This window comes from Schistocerca cancellata, chromosome 2 (genome assembly GCF_023864275.1).
Source record: "Schistocerca cancellata isolate TAMUIC-IGC-003103 chromosome 2, iqSchCanc2.1, whole genome shotgun sequence".
Taxonomy (NCBI): Eukaryota; Metazoa; Arthropoda; class Insecta; order Orthoptera; family Acrididae; genus Schistocerca; species Schistocerca cancellata.
The window spans coordinates 1,114,792,356-1,114,812,272 of NC_064627.1; positions in this window are offsets into that span (position 1 = coordinate 1,114,792,356).

Here is a 19,917-nt window from a genome sequence, read left to right on the forward strand (position 1 = left end):
CACTCACAGATGTAAACTTGAGAAGGTGTACAGTAAGGTATTGAATAATCAGTGATTAAAGTTTTAATAAATAGCTGATGGCACATGCATACCAGGAACACGAGAGTGGTTTTACATCAACAGCTAACATTGGGAATGTTGTTTTTAAGTTGGGTGCCTCTTTTTGTTGAATATTAATCAAAAGTTAATGGAAAAAATATTTGGACCACTAAAAAAACTGTTTTTATTTGATAATTTGTTACTTTGAATGATATCTTATCCAATACTTCATGCAGTGAAAGCAATAGGTGTAAGCCAAAAGTTTTACACCAAAATAAAAAAAATAAAAATTAATCTAGGTTCACCTGCCAAAAATATATGACTATTGTTTCCTGAGATCTAAAGGGGACACTACCACTCCTTGATTACCTTGCAAAGAGTAAAACATTGACTGATGAGTCATCTGGATCAACCAGATGAAAAAATTACATAAGAGGGAGGGGGGGATTGCAAAATAAGGAAAATGTATATATTGCATCTGGATAATGCATTTGCAGATAAAAATGCTTTGGCAGTAATAAAACTGAGATATTTGAAGTACAAATTGATAGAATGTCCAACAAATTTACCACTCCTTGTCGTAGAGTTATTCCCAAAACTAAACAAAGTAATAAGTGAAAAAATTTACTTTTACTCGTTATTTATTCATCATATGATGACAGGAAAAAATACTAGACAGTTACAACAATAAACAGGCATGTTTCGGCACAGGTATACATACTCTCAAGTTCATAATGGGTTTGTACCCTACACCCATGTTTGAAATCCAGTCAGAAAATTCAGCAAACAAATTGTGAATATTTTCCATTGTCCCTCTGAGCTCTGAGGAAACATTCAAATGTTATATGATGTGCAGTTTGCTGCTCTTCACTGCAGTCACACTGAGTGGTGGACTATCATCCCCATCGGTGCAGCAGTGCTCCATATCTGCCACAATCAGTTATGATTCAATTCATTACACACCTGTGTTGCTGGGACTGATGAAAAGCTGCTGCTCACTCTCCAGTAATTTTAATTATTTGGCGATTCATCAAGAAATTTTGCTCCCAACCTTGACTGTTCCAGGCATCTTGGATGTCAAAATGACAGTTCTGCACATGACTACTGGACACCCAAGATGGTTTTCTAGACCTTAATCGCTGGGGTACTGATAATGAAAATTCTGAATGAATTAGTGATTCTGGTTTGTTTTTTATTTTTGTCCACATGTTAGGCAAAGACTGTGATCTTCTTATGGATGATGATGAAATATTGGTTAGTACCGGTAGACAGTTTATGCTTGTAGGACAAATATATCATGTGATGAGATATTTCTTGACTGAACTGTGTGCCAATTATTTTACTGAGCCAGACAGAACAATAGTATTCTGCGACTAAGTACGGAGCTGGAATGTCAGTCAGTGACCAGCTAGTTACCAAAACCAGAGATGATTCATATGCAGAACACATGACATTTGTGGCAGCCACATCACAACAAACTCACATTGCTGAATATAAATACTGGCCGTCTGGCCAGGTTGATCATATTGGTGAGTCACTGAGTTTGCATCCACTGTACTGTGGTCTTCTGCTGTGAGGATATCATGGGTTAACCATCATCCTGTTAGGGTCACCTGCCGGGGGGTTCCAGCCACAGCATTGATGGGCCAAGGTTCGAACTGAGGACCTTCTACTCACTGAGGCCCTGAGTATCTAACACAGTCTACAAGTTGAAGGTTCATATCTGGGTGCCTCTGTCACCTCACAACAGGCTGACTGCCAACCTGTCTCGCCTGTGGCCTAGCTGGCTGTGCCATTTTACTCAGCAGTAGCAACAGCGCCACTGGTCACCTGAGTATGCATGCATCACGAGGTCTCCTCACTGTCATGCTGAACTAGATGTAGCAACACCTAGCTGAGTCATCTCTATGCACTGTACACTGCGGTCCATGGGTGCAAGGCCCATAAGCTATTACCCGCATAATATGGGCGCAAGTTATCAGTACACAATGGGAACGTGAAGTGTGATTTATCAGTCTCACTACATACTGTCTACAAATCATTATATGTGCTGTACAGGAGACACATTAAGTTTGTAAAGCATATAATGCTTTCCAAAAGACCTTAAAGTTATGCATTATATATAGATTGCCATTGTTGCAAAACACATGTAATACTACAAAATGTGTTATATACTAACCGTTTACGGACTAATAGTCTATGTCTTTCTATTGTTCAAAGTGCAAAACTGACTTCCATGAATTCTTCAGTGGTATAGTAACACTTTTCTACTAAAATGTTATGGAGTAATTTTTTAAAAGAGCTGAGGTCCATGTTTAATATGCTCCTACCTTGTAGTTTCATATATCTTTAGCCCCATGTACAGTGATGTCTGAGTGTAAAGCTTTAAGTGATGTGAGGGAAGTTTAAAGTTCTCCTTGCTGTGACTTCCATTGCTTTGATTAAAGCAGTACTTTTCAAGTTTATTTTGTTACTGTATATAAAAATCAAAATCCAAAAATGTAAATTGAAGGAATGGCCAATATTTTTAATTGCTTAAATAATGGGTGACATGACTCATTTTTATGGGTAGCATATGTTTCTAATGAGCCACCAGATAAAATAAACATTTCAAAGCTAGAGTATTTAATTGATTTGCCAAGAAGTCTGTATGTGAAACTTCCTGGCAGATTAAAACTGTTTGCCCGACTGAGACTCGAACTCGGGACCTTTGCCTTTTGTGGGCAAGTGCTCTACCATCTGAGCTACCGAAGCACGACTCACGTCCGGTACTCACAGCTTTACTTCTGCCAGTATCTCGTCTCCTACCTTCCAAACTTTACAGAAGCTCTCCTGCGAACCTTGCAGAACTAGCACTCCTGAAAGAAAGGATATTGTGGAGACATGGCTTAGCCACAGCCTGGGGGATGTTTCCAGAATGAAAGTTTGGATGGTAGGAGACGAGATACTGGCAGAAGTAAAGCTCTGAGTACCGGACGTGAGTCGTGCTTCGGTAGCTCAGTTGGTAGAGCACTTGCCCGCGAAAGGCAAAGGTCCCGAGTTCGAGTCTCGGTCGGGCACACAGGTTTAATATGCCAGGAAGTTTCATATCAGCGCACACTCCACTGCAGAGGGAAAAATTTCATTCAAGTCTGTATGTGTCTCCCAGTTTAGACTTTTGTCAAGGTTTAGGCCTAATAATTTCACGTGGCTTTCTTCTCTCATCAACTGGTTATTATGAGCTATTTTTACAGGGTACATTGCTGATGATGGGTCTCTGTGACATTCAATTTTAGTCCATTTTATGGAACCAGGAGTCAAGTTTTCCTAGAGGATATTATGCACTATCTGCAACTGTTTCAGTAGTGCCAATTTCTCTCACAGGTGTCATCTATGAACAAGACTGAATGAGCATTGGTGAATCATTCACATACAAGAACAGTTATGGACCCAGTATTGAACCCTGTGGGACCCCATGGGAAACTATTTTCCATTCAGAGTAGCAGTTACCTGAATTTGATTTTAAAATAACTCTTTGCTCCTTTTTGTCAGATAAGAACTGAACCACTGTAATACGCTATCCTCAATCCTGAAGCTCTTAAGCTTGTAAAGTCATAACAAGTGGTTCACTAAATCAAAGGCTTTTCTTAGGTCACAGAATATTCCTGAAACCTTTTTACCCTGCTCTTATGAAATGCTTATATTTTCTGTAAATTTGCTGGTGGCATTTACTATGCTTTTTCCTATTTGAAACCAAACTGATTTTTAGAAATAATGTCATTTTCTTTAAGAAAATTTTCAAGTTGTTTTGCCACAAGTTTTTCAATCATTTTAGGAAAGACTGGAAGAAAAGATACAGGATAATAATTTTCCCTAGTTTCGGGTGATCCCTTTTTGAATAGCAGCTTTACTCCAGTGTATTTTAGGATATTTGGGAAACACCCTTGTTCAAAGGACTGGCTTATAATAACAGTTACTAGATGTGAATTAATATAGCATACTGCTTTGACTGCCATGGAAGGTATTCCATCCCATCCAGCTGTATTTTTATTTTTTAATGATAATGTAGTGTCTTCCACATCTTTCGTAGTGATTCTATTGAATTTTTTTTAAAAAAAATATTTTGTTTGTCATCTATGTGCCTAAAAGTCATATTGTCCTCTCATGTCTACATCACATGTGATTAGATTTAGAAAGAATTCATTGAAACAATTTGACATTTAAACAGTGTTTACAATAAGATCATTATTAATAATAAAAATTTCTTGATTTTTTATATTTACTCCTAACTCTGCTTTCACAACAGACCAGACTGCCTTTGTTTCATTTTATTTGTTTGTTTATGAAAATACTGTTGGTTAGCTTCTTTGCAGCCAATACAACTGTCTAACTGTCTTAAAGATAGTCTTGTAATGCTTAACATAAATTACAAAAACAGGGTTTCTATTTACTGTAAGCTCATTATGCAGCTGTCCTTTTCTGGCACTAGAAACCCTTATTTGTGGTGTAATCCAATTCAGTTTACTCTTTAATCTCTTTTGATAAGATTTTGGGTGAAATGTTTCATTGAACACACCTACAAGAAATCTAAAAATTCATCTTAGTTTTTGTAGCTTGAAGCACCGTGGTCTAAAGACAGGTTTATAATACTAAAATTATCAAAAAACAAATCTAAATTTTCTTTACTAAAATTACTTCTAGTGTAAGATTCAGATTTTAGTTTTTCTGTTTTTGGGAGCTCTACAAACAAGGCAGAGTGATCAGTTATCCCAAGATCTATCAAGATTTCCTTGTATCATCAAACTGATAAACTGTAACAATATTATGAAAAGGACAGTTGCTTCTCATCATACAGCCAAGTGGCAACTAACCTTTTCATAATATTGTTACATTACTGGATTTTCAGTTGTTTCAAACAGATAATTTGTAAGAATATTATCAAAGCAGGTTGCTGATTGGAAATTTTCTGTAGTGCACACACCAAAATTTAACTTAAACCCAAATTTCTGGATTAAATAATGAATTTTTATAGTGTCACTGCATTCAACTCATGTATTTAAATTGAAGTCTGGTGCACTCACAATCTTTTTCTGGCTTTCCATCTTAAGTTTTTCCAAGAGGGAGTGAAATTTGTCTCAGAAAATTTTAGTGAAAGAGCTTTCAGGAAGTCTGTAAATTGGTATTATCACAGTATTTAAACCATATAGCCTTACATAATGACTTTCAACAATATGTTCTTCATGTAAAGAACTGAAATCTTCATTCAATTTATAGTTGATTCAGGCAATCAAGTAGGATACTGGAGCCTCCAAAAGATGTGTTTTCTCTACAAATACTGCTGGCAAGTTTAAATTTTTCAATTTTATTTAAAACATGTATCCATTATTTTGTGGGCCAGTTTTCATTTAAGCAGATTACCTTTATGTTTACAAATTCTGAAAGTATTGTAGAAGTTCACCTGCTTTATTTCTTCATTTGTTGTTCTCTGTGTTGACGTACTGGCTGAAAATATAGGGGTTGGATCTGCAACTACTGTCTGCTGTAAAAGATATGGCCAACAGAGGCACAGTTGATTTCACAGCAGTTTACTTTCACTTTTCACAACCTCCCATATACACATTTAACATGGGCAGTGCACTATTGTTTTAACTTCCCATAAGCCTCATTAATAGTTAGCAGGCAAACATCTACATACTTGTACAATAGTTTCCTGTTGAACATCAATGAGCAGTAAAAACATAATGACCTAATTCACAGTTCTTTTGGAATAAAAAATGTATGGAATACACACTGTCATTGGTTTAAAACACAGCCTATTGGTGTAACACTTATTTCTCTGTTACATTGATGCGTCGTCATTCTAACCAGCACAGGTTCCCCGCCTGAAACTTGGCCATGGACTGACTCTCAGGACCAAAAATTGGGCCCTTATATATCCTCACAATAATATGTGTTGAAACTACACATTGCTCAAAGGTAAATCACAATTAAAATTTAACTCGTTAAATTAACTGCATACTTCGAAAAATTCATTCCTTTCAACAGTTTCTTCTGCTACAAAGTTTAGGCTGAATTACATGTTTAAATGATGAAATTAACAGATATGGTTACGTAAAAAATTCTGTTGACAAAACTGTTAATTACACTACTGGCCATTAAAATTGCTACACCATGAAGATGCTACAGACACGAAATTTAACCGACAGGAAGAAAATGCTGTGATATGCAAATGATTAGCTTTTCAGAGCATTCACACAAGGTTGGCGCCAGTGGCGACACCTACAACGTGCTGACATGAGGAAAGTTTCCAACCAATTTCTCATACACAAACAGCAGTTCGTCGCCATTGCCTGGTGAAACATTGTTGTCATGCCTCGTGTAAGGGGGAGAAATGCGTACCATCACGTTTCTGACTTTGATAAAGGTCAGATTGTAGCCTCCCGCAATTGCGGTTTATCGTATCGCAACATTGCTGCTCACGTTGGTCGAGATCCAATGACTGTTAGCATTATATGGAATCGGTGGGTTCAGGAGGGTAATATGGAATGCCGTGCTGGATCCCAACAGCCTCGTATCACTAGCAGTTGAGATTACAGGCATCTTATTCGCATGGATGTAATGAATTGTGCAGCCACGTCTCGATCCCACAGGCAACGGATGGGGAAATACAGTGTTCAGATCTTCTTTTTACAAAGATATAGGTTGAGGAGGAAGAAGAGAAGCAACTATCCAAAATGCCTTTGAGGGATTCACTCACTTCTGAATGCCAGATGAGTAAGATAGTGGCACTAAAGTAGTTATTTCTTTGGGAGGAGGGTACAGTAATACACTGTACCTTTTATAAATAACAAGAACCATCTGCACGAACAATTTGATGATGTTTGCAACATCCATCTGCACAAACAATTTGACGATGTTTGCAGCAGCACTGACTATCAGCTTCGAGACCGTGGCTGCGGTTACCCTTGACGCTACATCGCAGACAGGAGTGCCTGTGATGGTGTACTCAATGGCGAACATGAGTGCACGAATGGCAAAACATCATTTTTTTGAATGAATCCAGGTTCTCTTTACAGCATCATGATGCTCGCATCTGTGTTTGGTGACAGCATGGTGAACACACATTGGAAGCATGTATTTGTCATCACCATACTGGTGTATCAACCGTCATGATGGTATGGGGTGCCATTGGTTCCACGTCTCGGTCACCTCTTGTTCGCATTGACGGCACTTTGAACAGTGGACTTTACATGAGGCATGAAAACAACATTTCACCAGGCAACGGCGGTCAACTGCTGTTTTGTATGAGAAATTGGTTGGAAACTTTCCTCATGTCAGCACGTTGTAGGTGTCGCCACCAGCGCCAACCTTGTGCGAATGCTCTGAAAAGCTAATCATTTGCATATCACAGCATCTTCTTCCTGTCAGTTAAATTTCTTGTCTGTAGCATGTCATCTTCATGGTGTACTTATTATAATGGCCAGTAGTGTAAATGCATATGACGTCTTCACTGCACGAGCCATGGAAATCTCACAAGTGCACAACAAGTTGGCACTACAAAATATTTCTCTCTGTCGTGACCACGCACAATCTGCTCCACTCTCCAAGTCTTTCCCGCGACTGTGCATCCGTCATGCCATACTGTCCAGCACACTCTCTGTGTCCTTTTCCGTACTATGCAGAACTCCACTCCCACTTCCATACAGTCTCTCCACATGTCCTTTTTGGAACGATCGCTGTGATTGGCTGGAGCACTCCCGCCCTTTCTCCAAGCCAACGCACACTTACAAACGTAATGAAACACATTTGAAATACTGGATTTACATTTAAATAACTTGAAATTAAATAAATATTACTACAACTGGACCATAAACACGCTCTAACACACATTATTAAATACATAACCAAATTAAATAAACATAAATCAAAGGAATAGAACAGAAGTAAGCCAGTAGCCTAATGTCTCTGTGATTTCCAAAACACAGTAAATTATTGACCAATTTCTTCATGAATAGTATATATCAGATATAAACAAAGGCATAGATGAATAAATATATTTTTAAGCATGCTGCTACCATTTTTTCATGTAACTGTGGTGTACTTACGGCCTGACGCGATCAGTAGTAATCAGCCACTTTGACCTCCAATCACTCATGTACTATTCAAGTTACACGCCTGTTATTTATACCAATTTAAGCTTACTCTAAGAGCGTTCTAAAGATGCATCGATCGACAAAATCGGATGAACTGTTTAGATTTTGGAAATTCGTTGCTGGGTGTTACTTGTATAACTTATCGTAAGATACTAAACTTTAAACTAATAAAGATATTGAAAATCTGATTACACCATCAGAATCATTGTGCAAATAATGGTATTGTTCAAGTTTCTTTTTGGGGTATCATGTTTCATCTAGCTACTATTAATTTCTATACCAACTGTGAAATGTCTGTCATTAAGGTTTTACAAAGTCCACCATCTTTGGCACTCCCTACATGTCTCCTTCGTCGACACAGGGTCACCATGGAATTCCCAGGCACGTAGCTGGACTACGTGGTCCGGCCAGTACGCGGCATCACACAGTTGCTAACAAGCCCCGGCTTGCCAAGCGGCCTGAGCAGTGGCTGCCAACTCTGAACTTGGAATATTTCCAGTGTGCCACAACTCTCCCATTACCTCACAACCCCCATTCAGAAATTATCAATTTCCCTTGCTTTTCATTATTCAGCAGATCTCTACAAAAATTTTGCTGGAAGTCATTGAACCTAGTCCATTCACATGTAGTCGATCCTTTCCCAGCCATTTATCACTTAAAAATTGTTTGAGTCAATTAAAATTGCACACAGTTTGTTGCACTGTTCCATAATTACAATGGTTATTTTATTTATATGCAAATGACTTACCGACTTGCTGTGCAAGATTCCACTAACAACAGTTCATGAACTTGTAAAAACAGTTTTGGCTGAGTGAATCAAGTTTCAAGTTTTACTGGTTATTTCTTCCTCCCTGCTGTTCTGGATGTAAATTAAAATATCTGCTGTCAACAAGCGGCTCTTGACTTACCCTGACCCAACAACCTCCACCAGGGAACATCCACTTCAATACAGTGTTTTATGATGCCCTCTTATTATTTGATTTCATTTATGGAATAATGAGTGTAAATAAAAGAAAAATTACAGAAAAATGAACATAACTGAATACCTTTAATGTAATACCACTAAATAATATAAGAACTGACAAAGTAGCTAGGAAAAAATTGAGATATAGAAGTGTACCATGAAGTACACTACTGGCCATTAAAATTGCTACACCAAGGAGAAATGCAGATGATAAAAGGGTATTCATTGGACAAATATATTATACTAGAACTGACATGTGATTACATTTTCACACAATTTGGATGCATAGATCCTGAGAAATCAGTACCCAGAACAACCACCTCTGGCCGTAATAACGGCCTTGATACGCCTGGGCATTGAGTCAAACAGAGCTTGGATGGCGTGTACAGGTACAGCTGCCCATGCAGCTTCAACACGATACCACATTTCATCAACAGTAGTGACTGGCGTATTGTGACGAGCCAGTTGCTCGGCCACCATTGATCAGATGTTTTCAATTGGTGAGAGATCTGGAGAATGTGCTGGCCAGGGCAGCAGTCAAAAATTTTCTGTATCCAGAAAGGCCTGCACAGGACCTGCTACAAGCGGTCGTGCATTATCCTGCTGAAATTTAGCATTTCGCAGGGATTGAATGAAGGGTAGAACCACGGGTCGTAACACATCTGAAATGTAAAGTCCACTGTTCAAAGTGCCGCCAATGCGAACAAGAGGTGACAGAGACGTGTAACCAATGGCACCCCATACCATCACGCTGGGTGATATGCCAGTATGGCGAAGATGAATACACACTTCCAATGTGCTTTCACTGTGATGTTGCCAAACACGGATGCGACCATCATGATGCTGTAAACAGAACCTGGATTCATCTGAAAAAATGACGTTTTGCCATTCCTGCACCTAGGTTCATCATTGAGTACACCATCGCAGGCACTCCTGTCTGTGATGAAGCATCAAGGGTAACCGCAGCCATGGTCTCGGAGCAGATAGTCCATGCTCCTGCAAACATCATCGAATTGTTCGTGCAGATGGTTGTTGTCTTGCAAACGTCCCCATGTGTTGACTCAGGGATCGAGACGTGGCTGCACCATCCATTACAGCGATGCGGATAAGATGTCTGTCATCTCGACTGCTAGTGAAACGAGGCCATTGGGATCCAGCACGGCGTTCCGTATTACTCTCCTGAACCCACCAATTCCATATACTGCTAACAGTCATTGGATCTCGGCCAATGCGAGCAGCAATGTCGCAATATGATAAACCGCAATCACGATAGGCTACAATCCGACCTAAGTCGCATTTATCCTCCTTACACAAGGCATGACAACAACGTTTCACCAGGCAACGCCGGTCAACTGCTGTTTGTGTATGAGAAAGCGGTTGGAAACTTTCCTCATGTCAGCACGTTGTAGGTGTCGCCACCGGTGCCAACCTTGTGTGAATGCTCTGAAAAGCTAATCATTTGCATATCACAACATCTTCTTCCTGTCAGTTAAATTTCGCATCTGTAGCACTTCACCTTCGTGGTGTAGCAATTTTTATGGCCAATAGTGTATATTAGTTGTGTGTATCATATTGTTCAACAGGTGAGTCTCCATCTGTTACATTACAATACTTCCAGTTTACGCTGCTCTCTGGGGGCAAATAGTAGGGAAGTCATACATAATATAGTTTTGGTACTATGTCTGGCCTGAGCATTGTGTCTGCTTGAAAGGACAGTGTGTTACCAAGTTCTGGTATAAACTGCACCTTAAATTCCCTGCATAAGTTTACTACTGCAGTAATAGTGATCATAGGTCCGTAGACTTCATAACTGAAAAGCCAAATGCTGAAAAAGAATTGAGCCTGTTACTTTTGGTATGATTACAACTAGCTGTCATTAGGAATTTTCTTTGAGTTTGCTAAGCAAGATTAGAATGTAGAGGCTACAAATGACCTGCTGAACTGTTGTTATGTCTACTTGTTTAATAAAGGTACAGATGATCCAATTTCTATTTGGCACTGAACATCACAGTAAAAAATATAAAGAGATAAAAACAACTTGCATATGGTATGTGTTAAGGGTTACATTGTGTTTAGCTTACTATCTACCTGCATTTCCACAGCTTCCATGTAGGTGGTCTGGAATATAATAAAAGTCACTGTGCCTCTCCTGAAAGGCAAGAGTCACAATCATGCCAATTAAAACAATTCTTACATAATGGAAGTGATGTGTAATGCAAGAATCCACAGTCTTTACCTAACTTGACACTGAAGAGGGAAATTTACAGCAAAGATATTTTGCAACTTCCTGGCATTCATACTAAGTTGTGGTGTACAGATTGATTGCGTTATTGGAGTGTTGATTGTGGGGAAAGAACTGTGTTGTGACATACATATTCAAGCTACTTCTGTCTCACACTGCAAATGCTCTTTCAATGTTTGAGTGATTTTAAGGACTTTATCAATCATTTTCACTTGTTTTAGGCAAGTATCTGATCTGGGATTCAACTGCAATAGAATTAGCTCTTTATTTCACAGCACTGGTGGAACTTATGAGTGTTGTCAATAAAGAAACCTCTGTTTTCATATAACATGGGAATTGCAGAAGGGGTAGTGGAGGGGTTAGGATACACAAACAATACATATCAGTGTACTTAGAGCTGTGATAGTGGGAAGACCACATTGCTTCCCATTTGGTTGCAACAGCTATTTGAAAAGAGCACTGTGACTGAAAATCCTACCAAATGCGAAATCTGTTCAGTGTTAGGATTTGTGATATAATAATTTCAAAGCAATTGACATTCATGAGTTAATATGTGCTTTATAAAGACAGAATGTGGTTGAAGGTGTTGTGCATCAAAGGCATCAATTGTTCAACAGAGGAAAGATGAAGATTCAGGATCTGACAGAAATAATCATCTATATACAGTGTGTTCAATTTAACTTAAGACACTGAACTACTATACCTTGAAAACTACACATCAGATCAACAAAGGTTATAGTTCCACACTATGATCGCAACTCTTGTATCATGAAGACACAGAACAGATAGTGGCCCTACACATTACAATGGTTGGAGAACAGACATGCAAGTGACAATGAATGTTGCAATCACAAAAGAAAAAAGTGAAATGATACTGATTTATGGTGACTGTAGGCTGCTGTTTCCTTGTACCCCAAGCATTTTCCAGAGAAAGCTCGCTCTTGTTCACTTTTTACAACATTGTGAATGCCTTTATGTATAATGGCAGTGTACAGACCAGCAAAAGGAAATGAAACAAACATGTGACAGGAGAAGTTAATGAAATAGCTGTACTAGCAGCAGTGCACCACAACCCCTGGATACGTGCCTGGCAATTAGACTGCAGCTGTGGTATGTCCGTCAGTAGTATTGTCACAATACCACAATGTCCTAAATACCATCAATACCATGTGTCACTGCATCAAGAACTCCATGGTGCCAATTTCCATAACTGGGTAGTGCTTTGTGAATGGGCACATCAACAAATGCAAATGACCCCCATGTTCTTTGCTGAGGTACTATTTTGTAATGAGTCCACATTCACAAACCCTGGTAGTGTTAACCCGCATAATATGCATTGCTGGAGTGTAGACAACCCCAACTGGTTACAGGAAATTGACCATGAACATCCTTGGTTGGTTAACAAGTGGTGTGGCATCATGGGGAACAAACTCATTGGTCCATATTTTATCAATGGCAAGTTGAATGGATGCAATTATCAAACATTGTTAACTACCAGTATTACTGCAGGATGTTGCCCTGGACATTCGACAATGTACATGGTTTTATCATGACAGCTGCCCAGTACATTATGCATCTGAAGCATGAGAGATATCAAACAGTGTTTACACTGGTCAGTGGATCGGCAGAGGTGGCCCCGTTAATCGGCCTGCTAGGTCACCAGAGTTGACATTGCTGGATTTCTTATATTTAAAATATAAGGTGTAATAGCAAGTGCCAACAGGTCGTAAAGACATGATTGGCTGCATCAGAAATGCCTGCGCTGACACTCCCGCAAATATGCTCCTGTCCTGTGTATGGTAATTTGAAAAGTGGATCACAAAGTTTCCAGAATGAGATTTTCACTCTGCAGTGGAGTGGCGCTGATATGAAACTTCCTGGCAGATTAAAATTGTGTGCCCGACCGAGACTCGAACTCGGGACCTTTGCCTTTCGCGGGCAAGTGCTCTACCATCTGAGCTACCGAAGCACGACTCACGCCCGGTACTCACAGCTTTACTTCTGCCAGTATCTCGTCTCCTACCTTCCAAACTTTACAGAAGCTCTCCTGCGAACATTGCAGAACTAGCACTCCTGAAAGAAAGGATATTGCGGAGACATGGCTTAGCCATAGCCTGGGGGATGTTCTGCAAGGTTCGCAGGAGAGCTTCTATAAAGTTTGGAAGGTAGGAGACGAGATACTGGCAGAAGTAAAGCTGTGAGGACCGGGCGTGAATCGTGCTTCGGTAGCTCAGATGGTAGAGCACTTGCCCGCGAAAGGCAAAGGTCCCAAGTTCGAGTCTCGGTCGGGCACACAGTTTTAATCTGCCAGGAAGTTTCGGATCACAAAGTCTATTTAAATCAGCAATACTATACTTAAACACTTACTCTGATTGGAAAAATAGAGTAGCATTCACCTCAAGCCATGGCCACAACGGCACATCAATTAGTCCCTTATTTGATACGTCAGAGGAGTAAAATATTGTGAATGGGGTTTCCAATTAAAAATTATGAAATATTGGACTATCCTACCCTCACAGCATGGGCATGCCATTGGATATTCAAGGCCATTGAGTAGCAAGTTATAACTTATGAGTGTGTACCCATTTCTATTCCTCTGACTACGCGCTATCTGTGGCAAAATTAAGAAAATGCTTCTGACAAAACATTTGTAGATTTTACCATAAAATCATAAACTGCAATAAAAAATGGGGGTTTGAAGATTTCAAAGTTGCCCCACCGGCAGCCACACACATGGTGGGATTGGGCAATCAATTGTGGTATCATTGGATGTCCCCCTACAAGACAAACAAATTGGAATTACAACTTTTTTCAACCAATGTGTAGTTTTTGAGATATTTCAATGTCTTCAGTTAAAATGAACACCCAGTATAATCGCTAATGAAGTAGTACAGAAAATTGACAATAAAGTTCATGAAAACTGACAATTCCACAACTTTTCAGTGATTTATGAGCATTTTTAGCATGAGATCATGATTAAGCAATGAGGGCATCACAAATTCTATGGTCTTTTTTTACATTTCAAAACTACATTCTGAGACTCAAGAAACTCAATAGATGACTGCTTCTATGGGATTTCTTTTTTGTTACAGTGGGGAAGGGGAAGGTCCACTGGACTGAGTCATTATCAGTGAGAAGACAAATGTTTCATATGTCACGTAGAGACGAAAACAGTATTCAATGGTGGGTGGCCATATGCTTTACCCAACAAATCCAAAAAGGGTGTCAAACTCTGTCAGCTAGAAAGCTTATTGCCACCACTTTTTGGGATGGTAAAGGAATTGTGTTTTCAGATTTGACAGAATATGGAAGGACAATCAATTCTGAAACTTACTGTGAAACACTTATAAAACTGTGAAGAGCCATTTAAAACAAGAAACATGGTCCTTGACTATCAGTAGCATGATTTTGCTTAACAGTGCTTGACTACCTACTACCCAGTAGACACAAGAATTATGTCATTTCAAATGGGATGTATTTGAACATCCACCCTACAGGTGATTCTCTTCTCACCACACATACTGTGATGTTATCAAGCCTAATGCGTGTTAGAAATCCAACAATACTGGTGGGTATTAATCACTTCATTTATAAAAAAAATTATAACTTTGTGTAAATTGATTTATTCAAGTGAAATATTTTATTAACTGCTTTCATTTGACATGAACAGAGTAATTTTTGAAGTTAACTGACAAGGAACATAACTTGTAAATTTTATTAAGTTACTTACAGCAGTTTTTCACTAACTATCATTATATATCCTAAAAAATATATGCCAAGTCAATTTTATTATTTTTGTTGCTAGCAATGTAAATCATTGGTATCTTTGCCTACAGTTTTAATCTCTCTTCCTTGGTGGCAAAAGGGAGTGTAAAGTCAGATGTGTCTGTGCGGCCATAGCCTATGTGAGCAGGTGGAAATTATGTTACTGAGGAAGTTGAACAATTATTGTAAACCAGTCATTCGAATGTTTAAAGAAAATACAGAAGCTAAAATGATCGAGATTTTATTATTTAGTACTTAAAGTCATCCACAAAACTATTACAATTTTAAAAAGTCCCAGATTTCTTTGTAAAGGTAAAATTCAAGACAAAAATCATATCCAAGAAGACAACAAAGCCAAAATAAGACTGATAAGTAACAGATTAATAATTTATCAATGTAGGCATGATTTCCTTCAAGTGTAAGCAAGTGATGAACGTAAGTAAAAATTGATGTGCCATCGGAAGTGTGATCATTTATTCAAAAAGATCATTTCACAATATGAAATATTAGATTGCCTCTGAAAAAGAACAAGAAGCAGTTACAGGCTGGCTGCAATCTCAGGTTGCAAAATATTATGAGGGGCAATACAAAGATCTACTTTCAAGATTTTTATAATAAATTTGCTTGAACAAATACAGTATTTTATTTATTTTATATTATTTTTTTCTACAGCCCTCATAAATTAGAAAACTGCTACACTGTTCTAGCTATGGGAAGATGTCTCAAATGTATCACTCATTTCATAAATCATCCTAGGAGGATTAATTCACAAATGAAATATAAGGTAATTGACTTAGACCAAGAAAGAAGCAGGGATTTCTAAGTGGATTCATCTGTCACCCTGTAGGCTATACGGTGTTGTTCAACTTGATGTAAGTATGAGCTACATTATTTGTTTAACTGCTTGGAATAAAATAATTGAATTGAAAGAGTGAGCTTTGTATATATCACGGTTTGTTTCTGCTGGGGGTGTTGCAGTTTCATCAGTTGTTCCAGCCATTCTTGCCGTTGTCTCAACAGCTCTTGCTTTCATTTCAGCATTCCTTCTCATTTCAAATGCAGCTGCTGTCACCACCAAATTTTCACAACTTTTGGCTCCATGTGAGTCACCAGCTCAAGTCAACTCTCTTGTTACCAATAAAATATTGCTGTAGAAATATAATAAAATGCTCATTTCAAATGGAGAGTCATTGAAGCAAAAGACAAATTAGGGCCTAACACCATAGGTGAAGATGAGATTTCATAGAATGGAACACATACTATTCCTCATAATTTGTTGGATATGAGTTAAAGTAAAGATTTCCACATCTGTTGAACAATGTTCTCACCTTTGCTAGCAGCTGAATTCAGATCACTAGCTGATCATGAAGTGCCGATAGCACTATAGTAATCATGAGCAAAGTCAAGAGCAATGCTGCCTGCATGAATTCTCTTGTTTTAGGCATCAACCCCTACGCCATTCCTGACATAATGCCATCTGCACTTACAGCTACAGTGGTAGATTAGCACCACCTGCAGCATGTTTACCTTCTCAGCTTCCACCTTGTCTCACTACCAAAATCCTCAAGTGTAGATTGACGGTTCTGCATGACCAGTAAGCAAATTGATATAGTTGACACTAGGCTCTATGATTCAAATGTGCTCAAACCTGGGCTGAGACTGCTGTGCACATAACTTGGCAAAGATGTGTACTGTTAATGTGCCTCAGGAAAATCTTCAGCCCTGGGATGAAAGTGTATCATGGGCACAGCTGTCAGAAGCTGCCCTGCAACATGTGAGTGCCTGAGACATAAGTATTCTGGCCCAGATGAAAGATGATAGGAGTAGTGGAATGACAGAAATCGGGCATTGGCTTCCAACCATGGGGCACAATCTGGTACTAGGGTACTCTCACTTTGCTGCATGAAGTTTGACTAAGTAGGAAATAATTTAAGTGTCAAAAACTTGACTCTTTCTAGCTTTTATATTGGTAGTGTTTTCACCTTACATGCTTTATCAAAGGGAACTACTCCAACTAAAGATGAAATAGTGCATATCACAACCCAGTATGAAAACAATCAAAACACTTGAATTTTGTGTAGAAAGAAGTACAGTATTCTGGCACAGAATAGTTCAGTGTAATTCCATCACACATCCAAAGTGCTGCTAGTACTAGATATTTTTTCATTTGGGGAGTGGGGGGGGTTACAAAATGGCTGAGGTCATTAAGTGCACAAATCATGACTTAAAACTGACTGTCTCCTGGGGAAAGCACCTGCAGTTCTTTAAGTGTGTCGACATATATATGCCTAAACAGTACTAGTAGATGAATAATGACCATGAGCCTGGAATGCTGGTCAAAAGGCAACAAACATATCAGTATAGTAAAATGAGCAATTCCAATTACCTTCCTTTTTTGAAGAGGACATTCGGTAGGAGTTTCTGTGACAATTGGTGTCTACAGCTGAAAATTAAATCTCTTCACCATGTTTTACAGCTTGTGCTATATCTTTTGTGACATTGGATAGCTCAGATGATAATCACATATTAAAGAGTAAGCAGTTATTAAACTGACATTGGGTTAAAAACTGGTGCATCATTGTCACATATTCATGTAACAAATGAAAAAAAGCAAGGCACATTAAGAGTATGTGTCAAGAAAGAAAACAAATGAAACTGAAATAATGGAACCTCCAAACAAACAAAAAACATTTTCCAAATAATTTGTGTTAAATGCAATAGATTACATTTTATCCACGTTTAAATATCATTAACTGTTTTATGAATATTGAAAACATTATTATTATTTCTTTCTTTTCTCAGACGTTAGGTCTGGTCAAAAATGGAAAGTGACGCGGACCTTGATCAAGCGTGACTTCTTTTTAACTGTACGGTATATGTTATATTGCATTTAGGAACTTTCGAGTGATTGAACATGTATCAATAATTACGGATTTCTGTAGTTGTATATATAAGTTTGGATGTAGCTGTATTGCATTGATGTACTCGTGGATATTGTGTGGTATGACTCCTGTAGTTGATAGTATAATTGGTATAATGTCAACTTTATCCTGATGCCACATGTCCTTGACTTCCTCAGCCAGTTGGATGTATTTTTCAATTTTTTCTCCTGTTTTCTTTTGTATATTTGTTGTATTGGGTATGGATATTTCGATTAGTTGTGTTAATTTCTTCTTTTTATTGATGAGTATGATGTCAGGTTTGTTATGTGGTGGTGTTTTATCTGTTATAATGGTTCTGTTCCAGTATAATTTGTATTCATCATTCTCCAGTACATTTTGTGGTGCATACTTGTATGTGGGAATGCGTTGTTTTATAAGTTTATATTGTAAGGCAAGCTGTTGATGTATTATTTTTGCTACATTGTCATGTCTTCTGGGGTATTCTGTATTTGCTAGTATTGTACATCCGCTTGTGATGTGATCTACTGTTTCTATTTGTTGTTTGCAAAGTCTGCATTTATCTGTTGTGGTATTGGGATCTTTAATAATATGCTTGCTGTAATATCTGGTGCTTATTGTTTGATCCTGTACTGCAATCATGAATCCTTCCATCTCACTGTATATATTGCCTTTTCTTAGCCATGTGTTGGATGCGTCTTGATCGATGTGTGGCTGTGTTAGATGATACGGGTGCTTGCCATGTAGTGTTTTCTTTTTCCAATTTACTTTCTTCGTATCTGTTGATGTTATGTGATCTAGAGGGTTGTAGAAGTGGTTATGAAATTGCAGTGGTGTAGCCGATGTATTTATATGAGTGATTGCTTTGTGTATTTTGCTAGTTTCTGCTCGTTCTAGAAAGAATTTTTTTTAAATTGTCTACCTGTCCATAATGTAGGTTTTTGATGTCGATCAATCCCCTTCCTCCTTCCTTTCTGCTTAATGTGAATCTTTCTGTTGCTGAATGTATGTGATGTATTCTATATTTGTGGCATTGTGATCGTGTAAGTGTATTGAGTGCTTCTAGGTCTGTGTTACTCCATTTCACTACTCCAAATGAGTAGGTCAATATTGGTATAGCATAAGTATTTATAGCTTTGGTCTTGTTTCTTGCTGTCAATTCTGTTTTCAGTATTTTTGTTAGTCTTTGTCTATATTTTTCTTTTAGTTCTTCTTTAATATTTGTATTATCTATTCCTATTTTTTGTCTGTATCCTAAATATTTATAGGCATCTGTTTTTTCCATCGCTTCTATGCAGTCGCTGTGGTTATCCAATATGTAATCTGCTTGTTTAGTGTGTTTTCCCTTGACTATGCTACTTTTCTTACATTTGTCTGTTCCAAAAGCCATATTTATATCATTGCTGAATACTTCTGTTATCTTTAGTAATTTGTTGAGTTGTTGATTTGTTGCTGCCAGTAGTTTTAGATCATACATGTATAGCAAATGTGTGATTTTGTGTTGGTATGTTCCAATAATATTGTATCCATAATTTGTATTATTTAGCATGTTGGATAGTGGGTTCAGAGCAAAGCAGAACCAGAAAGGACTTAATGAGTCTCCTTGGTATATTCCACGCTTAATCTGTATTGGCTGTGATGTGATATTATTTGAATTTGTTTGGATATTAAGTGTGGTTTTCCAATTTTTCATTACTATGTTTAGGAACTGTATCAATTTAGGATCTACTTTGTATATTTCCAATATTTGTAGTAACCATGAGTGGGGTACACTATCAAAAGCTTTTTGGTAATCAATGTATGCGTAGTGTAGCGACCTTTGTTTAGTTTCAGCTTGATATGTCACCTCTGCATCTATTATCAGTTGCTCTTTAC